This window comes from Bubalus bubalis, chromosome 8 (assembly GCF_019923935.1).
Source record: "Bubalus bubalis isolate 160015118507 breed Murrah chromosome 8, NDDB_SH_1, whole genome shotgun sequence".
NCBI classification, from domain to species: Eukaryota; Metazoa; Chordata; class Mammalia; order Artiodactyla; family Bovidae; genus Bubalus; species Bubalus bubalis.
Window position 1 is genome coordinate 86962412 of NC_059164.1, and position 23595 is coordinate 86986006.

Genomic DNA, 23595 nt, shown 5'->3' on the forward strand with positions numbered 1-23595 from the left:
TCCCTACAAAGAATGTCTTTGTGTTCATAGGAACAGATGCAGTGAAAAGAGATCTTGAGTTTTTCTAGGTTCTTCTATTAAAAAACACTGCTCCTACCCAAGTTCTTAGCACCTTAGGAAAAGGTGAAAGCCAAAAGTTTCGGTTTCAGTTAAGACAATGGAATTCTTTATTTAAACTTCAACAATGACCTTCAGAGAAGGCAATGGCACCCCACTCCAGTACTCTTGCCTGGAGAATCCCATGGACGGAGGAGCCTGGTGGGCTACAGTCCATGGGGTCGCACAGAGTCGGACACGACTGAGCTACTTCACTTTCACTTTTCACTTTCATGCATTGGAGAAGGAAATGGCAACCCACTCCAGTGTTCTTGCCTGGAGAATCCCAGAGACGGGGAAGCCTGGTGGGCTGCTGTCTCTGGGGTCGCACAGAGTCGGACACGACTGAAGCGACTTAGCAGCAGCTGCAGCAGCAACAATGACCTTATTAGCATAACACATTTTTGTAATTTTATAATAGTTGATAGTTAATCAGTTCCTCAATACAGACAAAAGCTTTAAAAAATACTATGTATGCACACATTATTTAAACTGTGTGTATATATTCCTTCATTTACAACCTGGGAATATATAACATTTACAATCTATCCTGAGATCTTGGGTAAAATCCTCTTTACAATGTGAAAGGAGTTGCTTTCAAAGCATTGTTGTATTTTTCTTATTTAACCACCAGGCATTTAATGTTTGCTTGAATCATCGAAAAATTTATTTCAGACAGCAACTGACATTTTCTCATATTAAAAAAATAAATCCTTGAGTTGACAGACATCCAACAGTAGGAGGGAAAGCTTGAGCTGACAGTTGCTTCCTCGCACAGGCTTTTAATTACAGAGTCAGCATGCGAGCTTCAGAAGCCTCCAGGAGTTGGTAGCTAACATTGACTGGCGTTCAATTCATTGCTAGAACAGTAACAGGAAGAAGTGTGGCAATTACTGTGTTTCAGTGGGAACATGGAGAGTATATATCTGCTCTGTGTCCAGGAGTCTTAATTTCATATAGAAAGAGAAAAAAGAGACTATCATCTATTTAACTTTATCAGAAAATGAGCTGTTTTCCCATAATTAAAATTGCTTTAAATAATTCAGGCTTAGAATTTATTCACTGTAATATTTAACCATTTAAATATTTAAATCACATCTTTTAATGCACATTAATATTTTCCTGTCTTCTTAAGCCCATTATTTTAAACAAAAAATAAACTTCTCTTATGCAACTCAGTGATAAATTTTAACTGTTTCAGTTTTACTGTGAACACAGTGAGACCCTATTTTTCTAGCTCTGGGTCTTATATCAGCTGTTCTTTCTCAACATCAGCATCTAGCACAACAGTCTGGCCATTCTTTCCAAAATATTGTTTTTTTCTGTGATCTAGGGACACAGATGACCAAATTTGTTAAATTAAAAAAAAAAATTTCTTCATCATTGTAAATCAATGGAGTTTTATCTATGACTCAAAAGAGGACTTTTCCTGTGGAGTCAAAGATTTTATTATTGCCATTTTTACTAATCAATTCCCCCAATATTTATAGAGCATCTATTATGTGCCAGGTGTTGGGTAGGTTGCCAGAAATGTGACCTTTGGCTGAGCAAAATGCAACTGAATTCAAATACTTTGGAAAGTAGGGTGTATGGGTTTTGATATTTCTGCCCAGGCCTTCCACACCTCCAAGCCTGATTCTTCTCTCTTGGTTCTTAAGATTGTCTATCTTCTTCTGCACCAGCAGAGGATCAGATGTCCCATTCTGGAATCAGAAGCATAGTGTATTCTGTGGCTTGTCACCCTTTACAAGGCTTTAGATTCTACAGGCTAAAGTCCTAAGCTGACCATATAAAGAGCTCTGGTCCAGATCGCCATCTAAGGAAACTTGTCTGTGAGTTTCACATCTAAAGTAAGATGGCTCATTCTTAGTTTCGTTGTTAAGTTTCCTGTCCCCATATGCTTGGTCAAAAATAAAGGCCCTGCATGAATTTGGGTGGGCCAAATTTAAGAAAATGTATAGGAATAGCAAACATATGGAAAGAAAGAAGGGATTTTTGTAACATCCGTTAGCCTTAAATCCTCTATGGACTCAAAAGATACAAACTAATCCCATGGACAGAGGAGCATGGTGGGCTATAGTCCATGGGGTCGAAGAGTCACACACAACTGAACACATACACAGAGGAGTCTATGTGTGGTCACAAAAAAACAGTAAAGATAAAGCAATGTACAAACTGACACCTAGTCTTACAGTTTCTCCTGACTCTTCAGTGTTCCCTTTGAGGAAAAAAAATCAGTGGTCAGTCGGTCAAATCTTGGTTCATTTTGAAGCTCTGCATGCAGGCACACTAAGTCGCTCCAGTTGTATCAGACTTTTTGCGAACCTTTCAGACTGTAGCCTGCCGGGCTCTTCTGTCCATAAGATTCTCCAGGCAAGAACACTGGAATGGGTTGCCACTCCCTCCTCCAGGGGATCTTCCCAACCCAAGGATTGAAACCGAGTCTGTTACGTCTCCTGCATTGAGTTCTTTACCACTAGCACCACCTGGGAAGCCCTTTAGCCCTGCATCAGTGCGTGCTCACTCGCTTTTGTCGTGTCCTACTCTTTGCGACCACATGGACTGCAACCTGCCAGGCTCCTCTGTCCATGGGGATTTTCCAGGCAAGAATACTGGAGTGGGTTGTCATGCCCTCCTCCTGGAGATCTTCCCAACCCAGGGATCAAACTCAGGTCTCCTGCATTGCAAGAGGATTCTTTACTGTTTGAGCCACCGGGGAAGCCCAACTCTCTTGTCCAATTAAATTAAAATCTTTTGTTTCCTCTACTATTATCAAAAGGAAAACAAAAACCCTTCCCAGGTGACTTAATTAATGTATGGCACTGAGTTTGATTCATCTAAAAGGCACAACAATGAATAGACATTGCTTTTGCAAAGTCCCATTCCACACAGGCATCTGGTATTCTAGTTAATCTGATTTCTGAGACAATGTCACTTAAGCAGAAAGTTGGAGCAAACGTGATTTAAAATAATCTTTGGAAAATTTGTAATTCAAAGGCAACATGTTAGGGACACACTTTTCCTCCAAATGGGCTAATCACAGCCATAAGATGTGAAAAGAATGTGTCATGCTTTGACATTTCAACAATGGCTATTAATCATAGACATATTTTTCTACTAAAATTTCCATTTAAATACTGTTTGTTAATGATAATTTTTGGAAGTCTATTCATGTGTAACCTAACAGTGAAAATAGTTCATAGACTATCTTGAATTATACACCAAATTGAAAAAGCTCTTACTAAAAATAATCTGGAACAGAGAAGATATTGTGCAAGACACTAAAAATGTATGCTTTGGAAAGGAAACTAGGTGAGCTAGTTTCTACCTATTTTGACTTTTTTTTTCTTTACAAAGTTTTCATGTAATAAAAGGATAATTTACTTTTAAAAAATATCAGGAAATAAGAAAGCTACATTAGTTCCTTTTGACAAATATGGAAACTTTAAATGAAAGCGTTATAACTTTCTCCTCCAGGGTGTCTTGAATTTCCTAGAGAATAAAATTTTAAAACCATTTGAATTGAGAAAAAATCACTTTCAAAATGACTGAAATTGAGAGACAGTCAGTTTCTTGGTTCTTTAGAGAAATCTGTAATGTAACCTTAAAATTTTTTTTTTAAAAAAGATGACATTATGAAGCATCAGAATTCTTTTTACAATAATTTATTTCCTTTCTGATCAATTTTTGAGCACTGTTCTGGATAAAATTAAAGTGGTTTCATACATTGAAGAAAAATTTTGTCTGAGTGCATTCCAGAGTTTTTCATATGAACAATAGTGTCTCAGAATCTTTAAAGTTGCAAGGAAGAGATGTGCTCGGGTTAACCTAGCAATGAGGCTTTATCTACAGACAAATAGGGGAGAGTGCCAACACAGGAAATAGCAACCCACTTCAGTGTTCTTGCCTGGAGAATCTCAGGGACGGGGGAGCCTGGTGGGCTGCTGTCTATGGGGTTGCACAGAGTCAGACACAACTGAAGCGACTTAGCAGCCAACACAGGATGTCATCCCAGGCAGGTGAACAGCTATCCTGAGGCCACTGCATCCAGTCGACCATCATTTCTGGTACAGAAATGAGTCACAGAGCCCTGGCTAACTAACCTTCAGGGAGCCTGGACACACAGAAGGTGCCTTCATAACCATGGAACCTCATTGCCTCTGCCAAGTCTCAGGGAACCAGAATCAGAGAACAGGAGAGCCTCCAGGGAGCCTAAGAAAGCCTAGGTCTAGAAGTGAACTGTGAAATCCACTTGGGTGCCAGGACACCAACTGTGAAACTTTAGAATTTAGTTTTAGATCTTTACACTTATCTTGTGTATTTCCCTTATCTAATTTCCTGAAAGCATTACTTTTGCAGTAAATAAAAAAGAAGAGAAAGTAGTTACTTTACAAATATGCTGTTATAAGCCACAGTTGAATGAGGAGAAAATATTCCCTATCAGGACCATCTGGGGTGGCCTCAAGGCAGAAGGAGTGATTGGGTTTCTCCATATTTCCTGAAAGGTCAATAAGAATAGTCTTTACACTTGACTCAAAATGGCCAAAATCTAAACTCTGCTTCACACATTGAAGCTGGGGAATTCCAAGGAGGCTGCTTTTTTCCTCCTTTTCTTCTTTCCTCCCTCCCTCCTTTCTTTCCTTTTTTCTTTCTTTCCATGAAACCCAGCCCAAGCAGAAGGTAGTTTCTCCTACCAGGGCAAGAACTTGTTGCAGGAGGATGGCTTACAGGTTGGCTAGGGCTCTAAGGAGGAGTCCTAAAAAGAAAGAAAGCAAATGGAAGAAGCAAATCAGGCCTTAAAAAGGATTGTGTGGAAAGAGAAATGGATCAATTTTTGACTACCTATATCCAAAAGTATCTGGAGAAGGGATAGGCTACCTGTTCCAGTATTCTTGGGCTTCCCTGGTGGCTCAGATGGTAAAGAATCCACCTGCAATGCAAGAGACCTTGGTTTGATCCCTGGGTTGGTAAGATCCCCTGGAGGATGGCATGGCAACCTGCTCCAGTATTCTTGCCTGGAGTATCCCATTGAACAGAGGAGCCTGGTGGGCTACAGTCCATGGGGTCGCAAAGAGTCAGACACGACAGAGCAACTAAGCACACAGCACATTCAAAAGTAGAAATATAAGGAAAAATATTTAGATAGATCTCTGTGGAGTGTCAGGCTTTCCTGGTGGCTCAGACAGTAAACAATCAGCCTGCAATGCAGGAGACCTGGGTTTGATCCCTGGGTTGGGAAGATGCCCTGCAGAAGGAAATAGTAACCCACTCCACTATTCTTACCTGGAGAATTCCATGGACAGAAGAGCCAGGCAGGCTATGGTCCATGGGGTTGCAGAGATGCGTGAGCGACTAACTCTTTCTGTGGTGTGTATATATGTGTTTTGCTGATGTGTCAACGCCATGTCTCGTGGTCATATTAAAATCTAAGATCTTTTATTTGCTTTGCCTCTCTACAACTCTGATCAAATTGGTAGCCTCTAACATCACATTTTGCAGGCTGCTTGATTTTCGGTTTTAAAAGAATAGAAGGCAACCACCTGAGAACAAGAGGGAGATTATGGAAGCATATCTAGAACAGGAATTACAACCCTTGTGATAAGGCAATGTCTGGAATTAAATGTATTAGAGAACTGAAGAGGGAACCAAACCACTTGTAATCAACAGGACTTTGTCACGCTTTTTAAATGTAAAAAACACAATGAAAATATTCCGAATGGTGTACTCATTTGGATAATCATCAAAACCTTTACATAGACCTCATCTTTGGTCTTTAATTTTTCTGGCTCTCTTTCTTCTCATATATATACCTGAGTCTCTTTAGAAACATAATGGCCTTATGAAGTTTGTTCTGTTTTCATTAAAGGCTCAGCTGCCACTGTGGATCCTAAAGCAATTCCTGAGGATGTATGTGGGGGAAACTTGGGTTGAACTGTATACTGATATGTTAAGAAATGAGACTTGTCAGTTCCTGGTCTCTGATTGACGATCTTCTCATTTCTTCCTAAATACACATAAAAGTTGTATTTCAAGTTTTCTGGTCTGATTTTCCCACACACAGCTGAGTTAGATTTAGGCAGTTTTATGTGAGATATCCAAAGTGAAAGATGTAAGAAGTTTTACTTCAGACTTGTAGGCTGGAAACACGTTTTTATCTTTCCTTCCCCACACACACAATTTATTTAGGAATTAGAGTCCCTCCCAGAAATTGAATCGAGGTCTCTGACACTCATTATTACACTGGAACCTTGTCAGTAGCTGAGACCATCCCATAGAGACTCAGCTGCCAAGGTTTGGTTAACACTGCTCTAAGTTGTATACTACCAGGAATTTCACAGGTATCATCACTGTGTCAGGTCTGAGGCAAGAGGGCATTGTTTCATGCTTAGAAAATGCTGAATTGTAACAGTGTCTGCAGACTTTGGGGGTTAAACAGAGACTTAGGTTAATGGGATGGTCTGCAGGATCCAGCATTAGGAAATAATTATGTCCACTTTTATTCTTGTAGCAGGATGCTCTTCAGTCACAGAGGAGAAAGCAAAGAGTTAGTTACCGAGTTCACATGTTGAAATCATACCTGCATGTCTACAGAAAGGTCAGAACGTGTTCTGCCTAGGCTTAGGGGGAATTGACAGGCGTCCAGTCAACCAGGTGTTGTAAAGTGCAGTTTAGTAAAACTGAAATATCTGCATTAAGCCAGTGTGGGTCTCAGAGATGACCCGGAGTTCCTACCAAACTTAGATATTCCTCAGACCCTCTGAATTCTGGCTACAAGTAAAGTTACCAATGAAGTATAAACATAAAAGCAACGCCTCAGACTAAACTGGCCATTATGACCAGAGCTTTGGTGTGAACTTGAGGGCAGAAGTGAGGCAGACACAAGGAGGGACACTGAAGCCAGGCCCTTCAGCCAGACACTGAAGCAAGTGCTAGGTGAGCAGAGAGGTAGGCTCTTCCCCAGGTGACTACCCCCTCATTATCCAGCATCTGAGTCCTACCATGTACCCCCAAATTTGCTTTCTTAATAAAGGAACGTTTTCCAAATGAGATCATTGATAGCACTTCAGCAAGAGCTCTTTGGCACTCGCAGACCTCAGTGTGATTGAGACATTCAGAATTAAATCCAGAAACACCGAGACTTCAGGGAGGAAATATCTCTTCATCCCATGCCCAATTTGTCCAAGCTGCAGTAAGAAAGGAACACTGATGGCAGAGTGCAGTCATGAGGATAAAAAAAGGTAAATACCCTGTTATCCTTCTCAGAAGAAGTTGGACCCATGGGGCAGCAGGAAAAGAGAATTCAATTCTGAGGTTGCTGTGTTGGTTTTTGGATAGTTACCAGAATTCCATCTTAATGTCATGCTGGTTCTAAACACACACATGTACATACACACTCAAATATGGACCATATATACCTGTATTCATACCTATGTATGTTGGACATGTGTACAGCAATACAGATTATATATGTTGCCATATATAATAGCATATTATTTAATATTTATCAAAACTGGATAGTTTTCAAGGTAACAGAAAAGAATTTATTCCTTCATGTTTTTCAACAAATATTCACTGAACACTCACAGTGATTCAGATACTGTTTTGGGTGGTAGGAATATGTCAGATAAAGTCCTTCTTCACCTGGAATCTATTTTTCAAGCTTGGAGAGACATAAAGTAAACAAGTAACAGTACAACTAATCCTGAGTAATAATAATTGATATGAAGAAATTAAAACAGAGCAATATACCCAAGACTGTCTGGAGTGAACTGGGCAGGTTAGATAAGACCTTGCACAACAAACTTTTATTGAATTCAGAGTCCAATCATACAAATGTCTCGAGGAGACAAGAAGATATGCAAAAGTCTGAGGCAGCATTGAGCTTGGCATGTTTCAGGAACTGGGGGAAGGCTTTGGAGAGCAGGAAATTAGCGAGAAAGTTGAGGTAAAAGAGGTTGGAAAAATCAAGCCATTCACATTTCGTAGACAATTATAAAGAGGAAGGATTCTATTCTCACAGCCATTAGAAGCTACTGGTGAACTTAGGAAGGGGAGTGATATGTTCTTATTTATGTTTTAACAAGTACGTTCTTCTAGGCATTGCACAAATAGGGTAGAAAGAGTGGAATCAGGGAGATAGCCTTTGGAGTTTCAGAACCACCGAATGAGAGGGGTTTGGGAAACATTTTGGGCATTCTATTATATATGCAAAACAAATGTAAGAGCAAGCCTTTTCAAGTTCAAGGTGATCATCTTATAATGGAACTGTCTATTCACAGGAAGAATCCAGAGTCTCTATAGCATTCATCCTCAAAGTCACTGAAGTACACAATAAAAAATTATTGAGCATGCAAAGAAGCAAAAAGACATGACTCAAAATCAAGGGGGAAAAAGTCATTAATGCTCCACCCCTCCAAGACAGGCCACACATTGGATTTAGCAGGCACATATTTTAAAGTAAGCTTACCAAAAAAATATGGAAACTGTATTCAAATGACTAAAGAAAAGTATTTTCTTCATAAGGGAACAAAGAGGAGGACAAATGGAGAAAGTAGCATTGACAGATATACACTATCAAGTGTAAAATAGATAGTGAGAATTTGTTATATAACACAGGGAGCCCAGCCTGGTGCTCTGTGATAGGTGTGGGGTGAGGGGAGGGGAGGGAGGCTCAAGAGAGAGGGGGTATATGTATAATTATGACTGGTTTGTGTTGTTGTATGATAGAAACCAACACAACTTTGTAAAACAATTTTTCTCCAATTAAAAAAAATTAAAAAAGGAAATCTCAGCAGGGACATGAAATCTATAAAAAAATTACAAATCCTAACAATGCAAAGTACAGTACCTCAAATGGAAAATTCATTGGCTAGAATTAGCAGAAGATTTAGGGGAGTGGAAGATGAATTAGAGACCTTGAAGGTATAGCAATAAACATTTTCCAGTCAGAAAAATACCAAGAAAAAGATTGGAGAAAAATGAATTGTCCTTCAGGGATTTGTGAGACAACAGCCAATAATTTGACATACGTGTTCCTGAAGTATCAGGATAAAAAAATGAGAATAGGGACTTCTGTAGTGGTCCAGTGGCTGAGACACTGAGCTTCCAAGGCAAGCGGCCTGAGTTCAACGCCTGGTTGGGGGAACTAGATCCCATGAACCACAATTGAGAGTTTGCATGGTGCAGCTAAATGAGCCTGAATGCTGCAACGAAGACTGAGTGCAGCCAAATACATAAATAAATAAAAATAAGTAGTAAAATAAGAAAATGGGATTAGGTAGGAGAAAATACTTGAAGACAATGACCCAAAGTCCTCAATCTTGATGAAATCCTGAAAATGGAAGTCCAGTGATGTCGAGCAAGATATTCTTTCAGCTACTGATTCAACAATATGTATTGAATGCTTATTCATTTACTATTTATCAAGTACTTTCTGCGTTGGGCAAGAGGGAATATACATCTAAATATGGCACAGTTTCCACCATGTTTAACAGTCTAGATCTGTGATACCCAGTTCCCAAACCACTAGTCACCTGTGACGATTAAGCACGTACTTGAAATGTGATAGGAGGATGGATTGTATAACATGATGAAGTGGCAATATTTTGGATTAAATAAAATATATGATAGAAATTCATCCCACCTGTTTCTATTTCCTTAAACTATATGAGTAGAAAATTTTAAATTACACATGTAGCTTGCACCATATATGTATTAGAACTGTTCTAGGTGATCATAATCTAGTTGCTAAAATAGGGTCCATAGGGGCTTCCCAAGTGACTCAGTGGTAAAGAATCTGCCTGCCAAAGTAGGAGATGCAGGTTCAATCCCTGGGTCAGGAAGATCCCTTGGAGAAAGAAAATGGTAATCCACTCCAATACTCTTGCCTGGGAAATCCCATGGACAGAAGAGCCTGGCGGGCTACAGTCCATGGGGTCGCAAAGAGTCGGACACGACTTAGTGACTAAACAACAAATGAAAAATAGAGTCCATATGTATATATATACTAAGTAGCTTAAGTTTCAACTTAGATGCACTGGGACTAGATACTTTTTGTTAGCATCTTTTATTTTACAGTTGTTGTTCAGTATCATTTTTAATTATTACTATTTTGCTTTCTTTTGAAGTTTAATTTGTGATTCTCCAGAGGAAGCAGAAACATAGTAGGTATAGAAAATATCTCTCATCAATCATTAACAACAGATCATTCTGAATTCAGTAGGAGAACCCATTTGGGGTTTTAAGGTTATCAGTCTGGACAACTTCAGGTCTTTATCTCATGAGCCACATTAATAAAAGGAGGTATGATTTGGTCTGCTTAGTATGTATTTCAGATGGTTCCTTCAAATACAAAATGAGGAACATTAAAAAATTTTAAAAACTCAAATGTTATATACAATGGAACCTACTTAACGTAGTTTGAAATAGAGTAGACTTTATGTTTTACTCACTGAACATCCTTTTTAACTTTTATTTGGTAGACATTAACCTAAGGGGAAAGCATTTTGCCTCTAGCTTTTAAAAACTGTCCAATAAAACATTTTTAATTGAGTTAGGTTTCATAGGTATTCATTATTACACTGTTAAATTAAAGAGGAACTATTAAAGAGAAGGAGAAGGCGATGGCATCCCACTCCAGTACTCTTGCCTGGAAAATCCCATGGATGGAGGAGCCTGGTAGGCTGTAGTCCATGGGATTGCTAAGAGTCGGACACGACTGAGCAACTTCACTTTCACTTTTCACTTTCATGCATTGGAGAAGGAAATGGCAACCCACTCCAGTGTTCTTGCCTGGAGAATCCCAGGGACAGGGGAGCCTGGTGGGCTGCCGTCTATGGGGTCGCATGGAGTCAGACACGACTGAAGCAACTTAGCAGCATTAAAGAGAAAATAGTGAAGTGACTGATTTACTCATTGGAGCATGTGCTATATGCGGAATAGTACATTAGACACCACAGTTGACACAATCTGTGTGATTCTTGCCCTGAAGGAACTAATAGTCCTGGGTATGGTTATTTTCTTTGTAGGGTTAGATTTTCTCCTTCCCAGATGCTCTGCTAAAGTTTGGTCTTTGATCTTGTAGATTCCAACTTTTAAAAACTGCAGAGCAGTAAGTTCTTTGTTTGGAAGCTTCCTCTTTTGCCTCCTCAGATATGACTCAGATGAAGTCATATGACTCAGATATGTCCATTCTCGGATGAAGCTGTGGGTTAGCAAGTTAGTCCCAAAGGGCAGTGGGGCTGCGGAAGCTAGGAGGTGGTGAGATGGCTCAAAGAAAGAGGGTTCTTGAAATCTATCAGAAGTGGTGAGGGCTAAAAAGGCTCATGCTGATGATTTGCATAATGACTAAGATTTCCTGGTGTTCATAGCTTGTCAAACTATGAGATATTCGGGAAACCATCACTGCAGATCTTGCTGCCCCTGGCAAGATAACAAGGTCAAACTTTCACTAAGATGCCTTTGTTGAGAATATTTGTTCAAAGAGACACTCGGTTTCTATCTCTGCAGCACGCTTTGGTCCAGATAGTGTCTATTTCCAGGAAGACATGTATTTATAAAGGGCACTGCAAATCTGCTGCTGTAATACCCAGAACTATGAAGAGTGTTCCAAAAGGTGAACAGGGTAGGGGAATCTATAAGGAAACTATCTAAATAGGATTAGAAATTGAGCTGCCCTAGAATCAAAGTGTTACATAAAAGACATCCATGTAAAGCTGGGTGGGAAAAATGAGCAAAGGTATCTTTCTCTTACACTCCTAAATTTTCAACAAAAAAGACCAAGGTCATGTAAAATAGAATTAAAATCATATAGGCTAGAAACTAAGAAGTATCATCCATGTGACAGAAACATCAAAGGAATTCTACTGGATATAAATGCTAACTATACTTGGTTATTCTGAGAAACAATGACATCAGTGGAAGGAAATAAAGGGGACACTTTAAGAAAACACCCACACTTCCTGAGGAGCAGACGCTATATGGACTCTAATTAGCCAGTATTACACACTCATATTTGGAAACAGAAGCACCGAAGTCCCAAGTTTAATTACACCAAGGAGGCAGTTTGAATGTAGGTAGCATCACACAGAAAGTGTGGGCTAAGGAACAGCTAAATAACTGAAGAAAAAGCCTGCTGTACATCTGCACAGTGGAATATTATTCAGCAACAAAAAGGGGTGGATTACTGATACACAGTACAAGGTGGATGAAAGCCAAAAACATTGTCTGAAGTGAAAGACGTCAGAGGCAAGATACTATCTCTGGTACTTCCATTTATATGAAATGTCTAGAAAATTCAAATCTCCAGAGGTGTAAAGCAGATGAATGTCTACCTGCAGTGGCATTTAGGATGAAAACTGACTGACAACCTGCAAAAGTTATCTTTTGGAAATGATGGGAATGTTCTCAATCTGGATTGTGATTATGGTTGTGCAGTACTGTAAATTAACTAAAAATTATTTTATCATACACTTAAAACAGTTCGACTTTATGATCTATAACAGCCAGCCCCAAATATCTGCTCAGCAGTTGAAGCATTTCCTTCAGAAGAGATGGCCATTATCTTAACTATCCCAGAAATGTTAAGACTTGAGTTAAGAATAAATGTGGGAAATTAGAGTTTTCAAACTGTTGATGACTTAGAGCGGTGGGATGGAGGCTCAAGGGGGAGAATGTATATATGTGTGTGTGTGTGTGTGTGTGTATACTTATGACTGATTCACTTTGTTGTATGGCAGAAACCAATACAGCATCATAAAACAATTATCCTCCAATTAAAATTTTTTTTAAAAAGTTGCAGTCTGGTTCACTTAACTCAATTGAGTAGCCAAACATGTGCCAAAGGAGCATTATCTCCTCTCAAAATTCATGGAGTGTGAGGGAAATGGGGTGACATCAGTCTATTAATGAATTAAAAATTTAAGTTGTAAGATAAATAAGTTCTTGTGATATAAGGTGCAGCTTGATGACTACAGTGAGTGAACAAAACTGTATTGTGTACTCAAAAGAGAAGATTTCAAATGTTCTCACCACACACACAGCACACACACACATACACACACACAGAGGTAACTATGTAAGATGATGGAGACACTAACTAGTACTATGTGGTCATCATTTCACAATATATACATATATCAAATCATCACCTTGGATACCTTAAATTTACACAGTGTTACATGTCAAATGTATCTCAATAAAGCTCAGAAAAGAAAACGAGAAAGCACATAGGAATTCTAAGAAACCACATTTCTTAGAAGAAAGCAGTTCAGTGAATGCTTGGCTCTGAACTATTTCCTAGAGAAGTAGCAATTACAGCAATATTCTAATCTTGAGATTGGGTTATTTTTGATGACTGATGATAGTAGCAAAAATATGATGAGGCACAATTTGTGTGTGTATGGGTGATTAATCCAAACGGCCTTGAGGGTGAGTGTTAGGAAATCAAGATTCGACCATGGCGAAGTGAGCTTCTTTCTAACATGCTTGCTTATGTGACAATAAGTATGATTAGAAATACACAGGGAGATTTATCTACAGAAAACTGTTCTTTTAAAAACTGTTCTTTAAAAGTTCTTTTGTTTGTTGGGACTGATGTTCCCAGTTACAGTGATGAGAGTTGATTTCCACTTGGAAGGAATTCATTTCAGTTTCCATTAAGCAGCTTAGAGCCTGGTTCAAAATGCAGTTAATTTTATTATATGATGCTTTCTGGCTTCCGGGTGCCTAAAGAAACTCAAACTGTGTTTAAAGAGCAAGATATTAAATAAACTCCTCAACTTAAAAAATGTCAAGGGTGTGAGTTGCGAATGAAAATCAAAGTCCTTAATTTTTTATAAGAAACTTTATTCTGATGTACAAAAGTGGAGAGAAGCTAGCAACTTCATCACTGCACATTATTAAAAAGAAGCACAGGGTCCAAGGATTCTTTTACATGTCTGTGCATAAAGCAAGTGCCCAGAAACTAATTACTGTTTCTTCAGGTCATTTAAACCACATATGTGACTCGATTTTATGAAAGTGAGTATTATGCTTTAATCACAATAGTTGGGAAGACTGGAAAATTATGCTGGCATCACGGAGTTTTCAACATGCGCTTGGTGGAGATCCAACTTAGAGGAGCAACTTCTCCCAGTGAGGTCATTCTTTGACCAAACCTTCTTGTGTGAAGTTAAAAAGAGTCCATTATCCACTACATTTTGTTTTGCCAAAAATTATACGGTGGAGACATTCTAGTTCAGTAGTACCTAAAATGGCCTGGGCGTTCAGTCACTTCAGTCCTATCCGACTCTTTGTGACCCTATGGATGAAAGCCTGCCAGACTCCTCTGTCCATGGGATTCTCCAGGCAAGAATATTGGAGTGGGTTGCAGGCCCTCCTCCAGGGGATCTTCCCAACCCAGGGATCAAACCCACGGTCTCTTACATCTCTGCATTGGCAGGCGGTTCTTTACCACTAGAACTACCTTGGAAGTCCCATTTATCATCTATGGCTGTGTTGTGGCTCAGTCATGTCTTATTCTTTGAAGCCCCATGGACTGTAACCTGCCAGACTCCTCTGTCCATGGAATTCTCCAGGCAAGAATACTGGAGTGGCTTGCCATTTCCTTTTCCACAGGATCTTCCCAACCCAGGAATCGAATCCAGGGCTCCTACATTGCAGGCAGATCCTTTACTGTCTGAACCACCAAGTATGGGTGCCTATTAGCAAACACAGATGGCATAATCACAGAGAAAAATATTTATTTGCAAACTGAGGAATAACTCAATGGCTCCAGACATTGCATTAACCAAACTTTCCTGCGATGTCCTCCAATACCCTTCCATAATTTCACCTCATCGCTTAAAAACTCTCCTGCCTTTTGTTTCAGTAGCAATGAATTCAGACTCAGATCTGGCCTTGTGCAACTGTTTTAATAGCTTTGAATAAAATCTTCCTTATGTGTTTAATTTGACTCGCAGAATTTTTGCTTTGACGCCCAAATGTGAATGTCTGTGTAGGTATGAAATCCTCTTTTGTTCCTATAAGCTGCTTCATAGAACTAGTGTGGTTAACAGGTGTTTTCCTGGAGGATGGGGACAGGGTGAGTGAAGGGAAACTTGGGATGAAAATTTTCAAGACAATGTATCTTCTCTGAGAGGTGAAAGTGAAAATCGCTCAGTCAAGTCCAACTCTTTGCAACCCCATGGACTATACAGTCAATGGAATTCTCCAGACCAGAATATTGGAGTGGGTAGCCTTTCCCTTCCCCAGGGGGTCTTCCCAACCCAGGGATCAAACTCAGGTCTCCTGCATTGCAGACAAGTTCTTTACAACTGAGTTATCAGGGAAGCCTCTCTGAGAGGTGAGTATGATACAAGGTTGAGGTTTACAGAAGTCTTTCCTCTGGCTTATCTCAAACTACTTCTGATTCATTCATTACTTTTAAAAAGACCAACCTTCATCTTCCTAGTGCAGACACTCCATCTCCATCTCGAAGTTCAAATATGATGTTAACATGCATATCAAGGGTTAGGCGGGGGTGGAGCATGGGAGCCCCTGTTGCTTAGGCTGCTACAGAAGGGAATTCCTCAACTTTTGAGTAATTCACTAAATGCTTACATGCTCCATAAGAATTCTTATGTTGATAACCTATTGGTGTTTAGAATCATATCTAACAAACATTAAAAATATTGTTTTCAAAACTATTTATTGATAGTACCTTATATCTCTATAATACCTAATCACTTAGAAAATATTTTATATAAACATTATTTCATAACTACTACCCACCCATATGTTTTTATATTTATTCCATCAACATATAATTTTGTGTAATTATTAAGTGCCAGATGAAACCATATAACTACATACTTATAAATGTATTTTTAGATTGAGGAAATTGAAAGTAAGGGAGACTAAATGAATAGTTCAACATCACAAAATAAGAATTTTTAGATCTAGGGCTTACACCCAGTGAGTAAAATGAATCCAGCACCCTTCTCACTCTTTTTAGGTTTGGAAAGGTGTTTTATTCCAGCAGTGCAAATGACCAAGACCTTTTTTAGTTTGAGCTGTAAAGTGTGAGGGTTTTTCCCCCCTGAAAAATAAATCTCTGTCTTGTAGGTGGGAAGGCCAGCTCAGGAACTGGAGAAATATTGTGATATCTGTATTTTATCATTGCTAGAAGGAGAGGAAGTAGAAGAAAGAGCTAAGTCAGGTATATAATGTCAACTTGTATCACCTTACAATGCATATATGTGTCTAAAATGATGTAACCACCACTTCTTTGTGCCTTGGAAGATCAGCTTCAGTTAAAACTTATGCTGTCATTTGTTAAGTGCTTTCTTCTGAAAAGCTTACACTATCCAAAAACTAGTTAATTTTCTAATTTTTATACCATTATGTTGTGAGAATAGTGGTGCAGGGAATTAAAATTATGTGGACAATGTCAGAAAAAGTGTGACACAGAAGAGATGTGTCTGTACACAGAAACTAATTTAAATACATTTGAATTCAGTCAAAACAGCAAATAACAGTGGTAATACTAATATTAAAACTTTACTATGTTAATTATTTATTATATTAATTATGTATTCAACTTGTTCTTTTAGAGAATCCCATCATGTTTCATTAGGATATAGTTGCAATTGACTTTCCTTGCAATATTTATATAGTGTGAGCAAGGAAGCACTGGCATATACATTAGTCAGGATAAGATAGGTTATACCGTGATAAAACATTAGCCATGAATTCCAGTGGTTTAATACAATAAAAGTTTATTTCTGTATCATGTCATATGTTCAGAACTAGACAGAGGCAGGCTCTGCTCCACAAAGTCACAACAAATCTCTCCTACAAGGGGCATTGACATTTCAACATGAGGTTTCAGTTTGTTGCAGGAGAGGAAAAGGATGACTGGAGAATTGCCCAGAGAGGTTTTCACTCCTTCATCCTGGACATGACACAGTCCTTTCCATGCACATTTCTTTGGTCAAGACCAGTCACTCTGATGCCCCTAACTGCAAGAACTCCTAGGAAGTTTAGTTTCCCATGTGTCCAGGAAGGAAGGAGAGCTGAGTATGTAGTATTTATCTCAGCATGTTTGTGAAACTCACAGCATGTATGATGGGATCTGAAAGTAGAGAAGATAGAAAAAATATGTAAAATAATAGTTTGAATAAAAGAAACCACAACTAGCTGCTCAACACTGTGTCTAATTCTGCCTAGATCAAAGTATTTGTTTATCCATCTATCTTTCTACATGTTGCTTATACATCATAAATCACTTCTTTACATATTGTATTATTCAGGATTCTTCAGAGAAACAAAATAAATAAGATGTATATATAACTTGGAAATAAATTTATTTTAAGGAATTGGCTCATGTGTTTATTGAGTTTGGCAAATCTAAAATCCGCAGGTGGGCTGGCAGGCTAGAGACCGAGAGAAGAGCTGATACAGCAGTTCAGATGCACAGGTCATCTGCTGTAGAATTCCCTCTTGCTCAAAAGAGGTCAGTCTTTTGCTCTATTTAGAACGTCACCTGATTGGATGAGGCCCACCCACACATTGGAAAGCAATCTTCTTTATTCAAAGTTCCAATTTAAATGTTACTTTCATCCAAAAACACTCTTATAGACATAGCCAGAAAAAATATTTATCCACAGATTGGGACTCTGTGGTCCAGCCAAGCTGACATATAAAATTAACTATGACCCATTCTCAAGTATACCTCCACCCACCAGCTATGAGAACAAGGATGATGGACTTGCCTTTACAACCAATAACCTCAGCATGAAATATTCTTTTATAGCCACATTCAGATATATAGTTCCTTAAGAATCATCAAACGTTTTCATAATAATCCCTTCAGAATTCCTGCAAAATGTTTTGCTTTCAAACGTAAAGTTTTGAAATGAAGTCTAGTGAAATCTAAAATCTATTGGCATTGTTTTATCTTGATTAGTAAATTTCTTTACAATATCTGCTTTCTTGGAGGATTCTAATTTCTAAACCATTACAGTTTGCCAGTCCAGGTTCTATGCACGATACTGGATGCTTGGGGCTGGTGCACTGGGACGACCCAGAGGGATGGTATGGGGAGGGAGGAGGGAGGAGGGTTCAGGATGGGGAACACATGTTTACCTGTGGTGGATTCATTTTGATATTTGGCAAAACTAATACAATTATGTAAAGTTTAAAAATAAAATTAAATTAAAAAAAATAAAAATAAAAATTTTTCCTTAGAGTTTCATTAAAGCATAAAAATATTCTACCCATCAAAATAAAAATTTAAAATGTGTGTTAAAACTAGATTCCTTTCTGTGCTAAGAATTAGGGTCTTAGAATTCAATAGCATGCTGAAAAGTAGGAAGAAAAATTTTGCCTGAAAAATAGTCATCCAGCTTTTATAAGCAGAAGAAAGGAAGGGAAGATCAACTACCACATAGAAAACTGCATGAGATACATTTTTTCAGCACTTTTTCTTTTGTAATGAACACTAGTAAAGCTCACTGAATTGATAAAAGCAGCATAATCAAGTTATCACCTATTTCTAGAGCACTGGATCAGGATTAACAAGATAATGTTGGTAAATTGCTTTCAGAATCTCAGGTAAAGGGCACTGAGTAAGAAAGTAGTTGGCCAAGTACTGATTAAAATACATTCACACACATACACACACAAACATATACAAACACTGATATGTATGTGTGTGTCATAATGGGTGCTACATGTCCTTATGTTATCTGAAATAAAGATTTGCAACCTTGGCGGTATTGACATTTTAGGTTGAATAGAGTGTTGTGGAGGTTGCTCTGCGCATTGTGGAAAGTTTACCAGCATCCCAGATCTCTATCCAATAGATGCCAGGGGCATTCTTTACTCTAGTTGTGACAACCAAAAATGTCTCCAGATGTTGCCAAATGTCCCCTGGAGGGCAAAAATCACCTCTAATCTAGAACCACTGCCTTAGAGGTCAAGACAGAACTAAAGTGAGGGTGTTTCAATATGACACAATTCATAAATCTGACTAAAAGGAGACTTTCACATTTAAAGGAGAGTAAAATCGTTGATATTTAAGGTGATAGTTTAAAGAGGACTTTTTTTTTTTAACTTTATAAGCTGCCTCAAAAAAAAAAAAAAAAAAAAAAGAGAGAGAGAGAAAAGAATGAGATAATTTCAAACAAAATAGGTGGAGGAATTGCTCTTTTGATTAGCTGTCATTTTGCTTAAGCCAGTGTGCTATTAGAACAGGAGCAGACAAATAGACCAACGGAACAGGACAGAAAGCCTAGAAATACACATGGACACAGAACATTCCTAACATTAGTGGGGCCTGAGGTTGCAAATGGAAGCCCATACTAGTTATCCATCCACCAGATTGGTTTATTGTTAAGTATTAACTGTTGCAAAGAATGAGAGGGAAATTATCAGTAATAATTTGGAGTTGAAATTGATGTAACTACTTTCAAGGATCCTTGGCAACATGTAGTAAAGATGAAGATGGTCATATAGCACTAAACATCTACAGAAAAGAAATTTTCACACAAGTGCACAAACATTGCAAATGTTCTCGATGTTGATCAGTGGAGGAAATACAAATACTTCATGGTATGGTCAAACAAAGAATCTACATTCATAAAAATGAATGAAATGCATGTAATATTAGGTTATGCTTTGAATATATATATAATATTAAGGAAATATGTAAATTGAATAAAAGTATATATTTGTGGACAAATTGTGAGCCAATTTCAAATCATGTTTTTCTAGGCATTAAAATTGATTTCTAAAACTTTGAGGTGGCAGATTTTTATTCGTTTGAATAACACGAGGAAATGAGAAAAGAAGACTTATTAAATAATTTTTGAAAACTAAACAACAGCTTTTCCTTTGCTCAATAAAATTAGTGAAATTTTACTGTTTATAGACACCTCAAGGCACATAGCAGTTTGGCAAAAACTGAGAAATTGACAAAATTTAGAATTAAACTTTTATTCAATACAATGCTTATATTCTTTAAATTTATGAAGATTACATCTTTAGAAAAACTACCCTTGAAAACAGCATTTTACTTGAAAAAAAGGACTGTTTTGCTTCATTTCCATTGCTGGAATCTCTGTCCTCTGCACAGTTTCTAGGGCAGGGAAATCACTCCATGATTGCTGCAGGAAAGAATGAGCAGTGTAGGGCTTCCTTGATGGCTCACTGGAAGAATCCGCTTGCCAGTGCAGGAGACATGGGTTCTATTCCTGATCCAGGAAGATTTCACATGCCGCAGAGCAACTAAGCCCATATGCCACAATTATTGAGCCTGTGCTCTAGAGGTTGGGAGCCATAACTACTGAGCCCACAGGCCCTAGAGCCCATGCTGTAGAACAAGAGAAGTCACTGTAATGAGAATCCCATGCACTGCAACTAGAGGGCAGCCCCTGTTCTCCACAACTAGAGCAAAGCCCCTGCAGCAATGAAGACCCAGCACAAGCAGTAAATAAATAAATAAAATCATTAAAAAAAAGGATGAGCAGTGTATTTCAGTTACTATTATACAAATGCCTTACAGCTAGCTGTTATACCCAGGTGGCTATAATGCAACATTCTTGATCATAAATTATTTAACCTTTTTGTCAATATGATCAGTAAAAAGTATTCTATTTGCTTTTAAATATAAAAATTTAAACCATATTTTGTTATAACAGCCACTCTGATCTCTGTAATTATTTATCTTCTATGCTACAGTCTATGGGGTTGCAAAAGAGTCGGACACGACTTAGCAACTAAACAACAACAACAAAATTAGGTTGATATTGTCTATAATTGCAATTACATGTATACATAATTAAATATAAGTCAGCGGTTCTTAGCCTTGGGTAATTTTGCCTGTGTAGGGGCATTTCACAAAGTTCAGAGATATTTTTGGTTGCCACAAGGGAGGGCATTAGCTACTGGGATCTAGACAGTAGATCTAGAGGGTGTGCCAGACATACCCACAACACACAGGACAGCTCCTCACACACGTGCACAAAACACTTAGCTGAACTAAAATGTCAACCATATAGTTTTTGAGAACCCTGATTTGAAGCTCTATACAGTCAGCAAAAACAAGACCCAGAGCTGACTGTGGCTCAGATCATGAACTCCTGATTGCCAAATTCAGACTTAAGTTGAAGAAAGTAGGAAAAACCACTACATCATTCAGGTATGACCTAAATCAAATCCCTTATGATTGTACAGTGGAAGTAAGAATTAGATTCAAGGGATTAGATCTGATAGACAGAGTGCCTGAAGAACTAAGGACAGAGGTTCATGACATTGTAGAGGAGGCAGGGATCAACACCATCCCCAAGAAAAAGAAATGCAAAAAGGCAAGATGGTTGTCTGAGGAGGCCTTACAAATATCTGTGAAAAGAAGAGAAGTGAAAGGCAAAGGAGAAAAGGAAAGATATACCCATCTGAATGCAGAATTCCAAAGAAGAGCAAGGAGAGATAAGAAAGTCTTCCTCAGTGACCAGTGCAAAGAAATAGAGGAAAACAATAGAATGGGAAAGACTAGAGATCTCTTTAAGAAAATTAATGATACCAAGGGAACATTTCATGCAAAGATGGGCAGAAATAGTATGGACCTAGCAAAATCAGAAGATATTAAGAAGAGGTGGCAAGAACACACAAACTATACAAAAAAGATCTATCTTCATGATCAAGATAATCATGATGGTGTGATCACTCACCTAGAGCCAGACATTCTTGAATGCAAAGTCAAGTGGGCCTTAGGAAGCATCACTACAAACAAAGCTAGTGGAGGTGATTCCAGTTGAGGTATCTCAAATCCAAAAAGACCATGCTGTGAAAGTGCTGCACTCAGTATGCCAGAAAATTTGGAAAACTCAGCAGTGGCCACAGGACTGGAAAAGGTCGGTTTTCATTTCAATCCCAAAGAAAGGCAATGCCAAAGAATGCTCCAACTACCACACAATTGCACTCATCTCACACAATAGCAAAGTAATGCTCAAAATTCTCCAAGCCAGGCTTTAACAGTACATGAACCATGGACTTCCAGATGTTCAAGCTGGATTTAGAAAAGGCAGAGGAACCAGAGATCAAACTGCCAATATCCATTGGATCATCAAAAATGCAAGGGAGTTCCAGAAAAACATCCACTTCTGCTTTATTGACTATGCCAAAGCCTTTGACTATGTGGATCACAATAAACTGTGGAAAATCCTTAAAAAGATAGGAATACCAGACCACCTGAACTGCCTCTTGAGAAATCTATATGCAGTTCAAGAAGCAACAGTTAGAACTCTTAGGACAGTTAGGACACAGAACAGTTAGGACACGGAACAGACTGGTTCCAAATCGGGAAAGGAGTATGTCAAGGCTGTATATTGTCACCCTGCTTATTTAACTTATATGCAGAGTACATCATGAGACACGCTGGGCTGGAAGAAGCACAAGCTAGAATCAAGATTGCCCGGAGAAATATCAATAAGCTGAGATATGCAGATGACACCACCCTTATGGCAGAAAGCAAAGAGGAACTAAAGAGTCTCTTGATGAAAGTGAAAGAGGAGAGTGGAAAAGTTGACTTAAAACTCAACACGCAGAAAACTAAGATCATGGCATCTGGCCCCATCACTTTATGGCAAATGGATGGGGAAACAGTGGAAACAGTGACAGACTTTATTTTGGTAGGCTCCAAAATCACTGCAGATGGTGCCTGCAACCATGAAATTAAAAGACATTTGTTCCTTGGAGAAGACTCTTGAGAATCCCTGGACTGCAAGGAGATTCAACCAGTCCATCCTAAAGGAGATCAGTCCTGGGTGTTCATTGGAAGGACTGATGTTGAAGCTGAAACTCCAATACTTTGGTCACATGATGCGAAGAGCTGACTCATTTGAAAATACCCTGATGCTGGGAAAGATTGAGGGCAGGAGGAAAAGGGGACGACAGAGGATGAGATGGTTGGATGGCATCACTGACTCAATGGACATGGGTTTGGGTAGACTCTGGGAGTTGGTGATGGACAGGGAGGCCTGGAGTGCTGTGGTTCATGGGGTGGCAAAGAGTAGGACACAACGGAGCAACTGAACTACTGCTCCTTGGAAGAAAAGTTATGACCAACCTAGATAGCATATTAAAAAGCAGAGACATTACTTTGTTAACATAGGTCAGTCTAATCAAAGCTATGGTTTTTCCAGTAGTCATGTATGGATGTGAGAGTTGGACTATAAAGAAAGCTGAGCACCAAAGAATTGATGCTTTTGAACTGTGGTGTTGGAGAAGACTCTTGAGAGTCCCTTGGACTGCAAGGAGATCCAACCAGTCCATCCTAAAGGAAATCAGTCCCTAATATTCATCAAAGGAATTATGCTGAAGCTGAAACTCCAGTACTTTGGTCACCTGATGTGAAGAAGTGACTCATTAGAAAAGACTCTGAAAATAGTAATTGAAGTGTGGAAGGAGAAGGGGACAACAGAGGATGAGATGATTGGTGGCATTACTGACTCAATGGAC

At 38.7% G+C, this 23595-nt stretch overlaps 1 protein-coding gene across 1 annotated transcript in view; it reads right to left on the bottom strand.

Annotated features, from left to right (window-relative positions):
- Positions 1-16836: 16836 nt before the first annotated feature.
- The window catches only part of SLC13A1 (solute carrier family 13 member 1), a 118374-nt gene continuing 111615 nt past the window's right edge, over positions 16837-23595 (bottom strand). The window contains exon 16 of the mRNA XM_025291447.3: positions 16837-17209. The gene's annotated coding sequence lies outside the window, so the exon portion shown is untranslated. The remainder of the gene's footprint in view (positions 17210-23595) is intronic.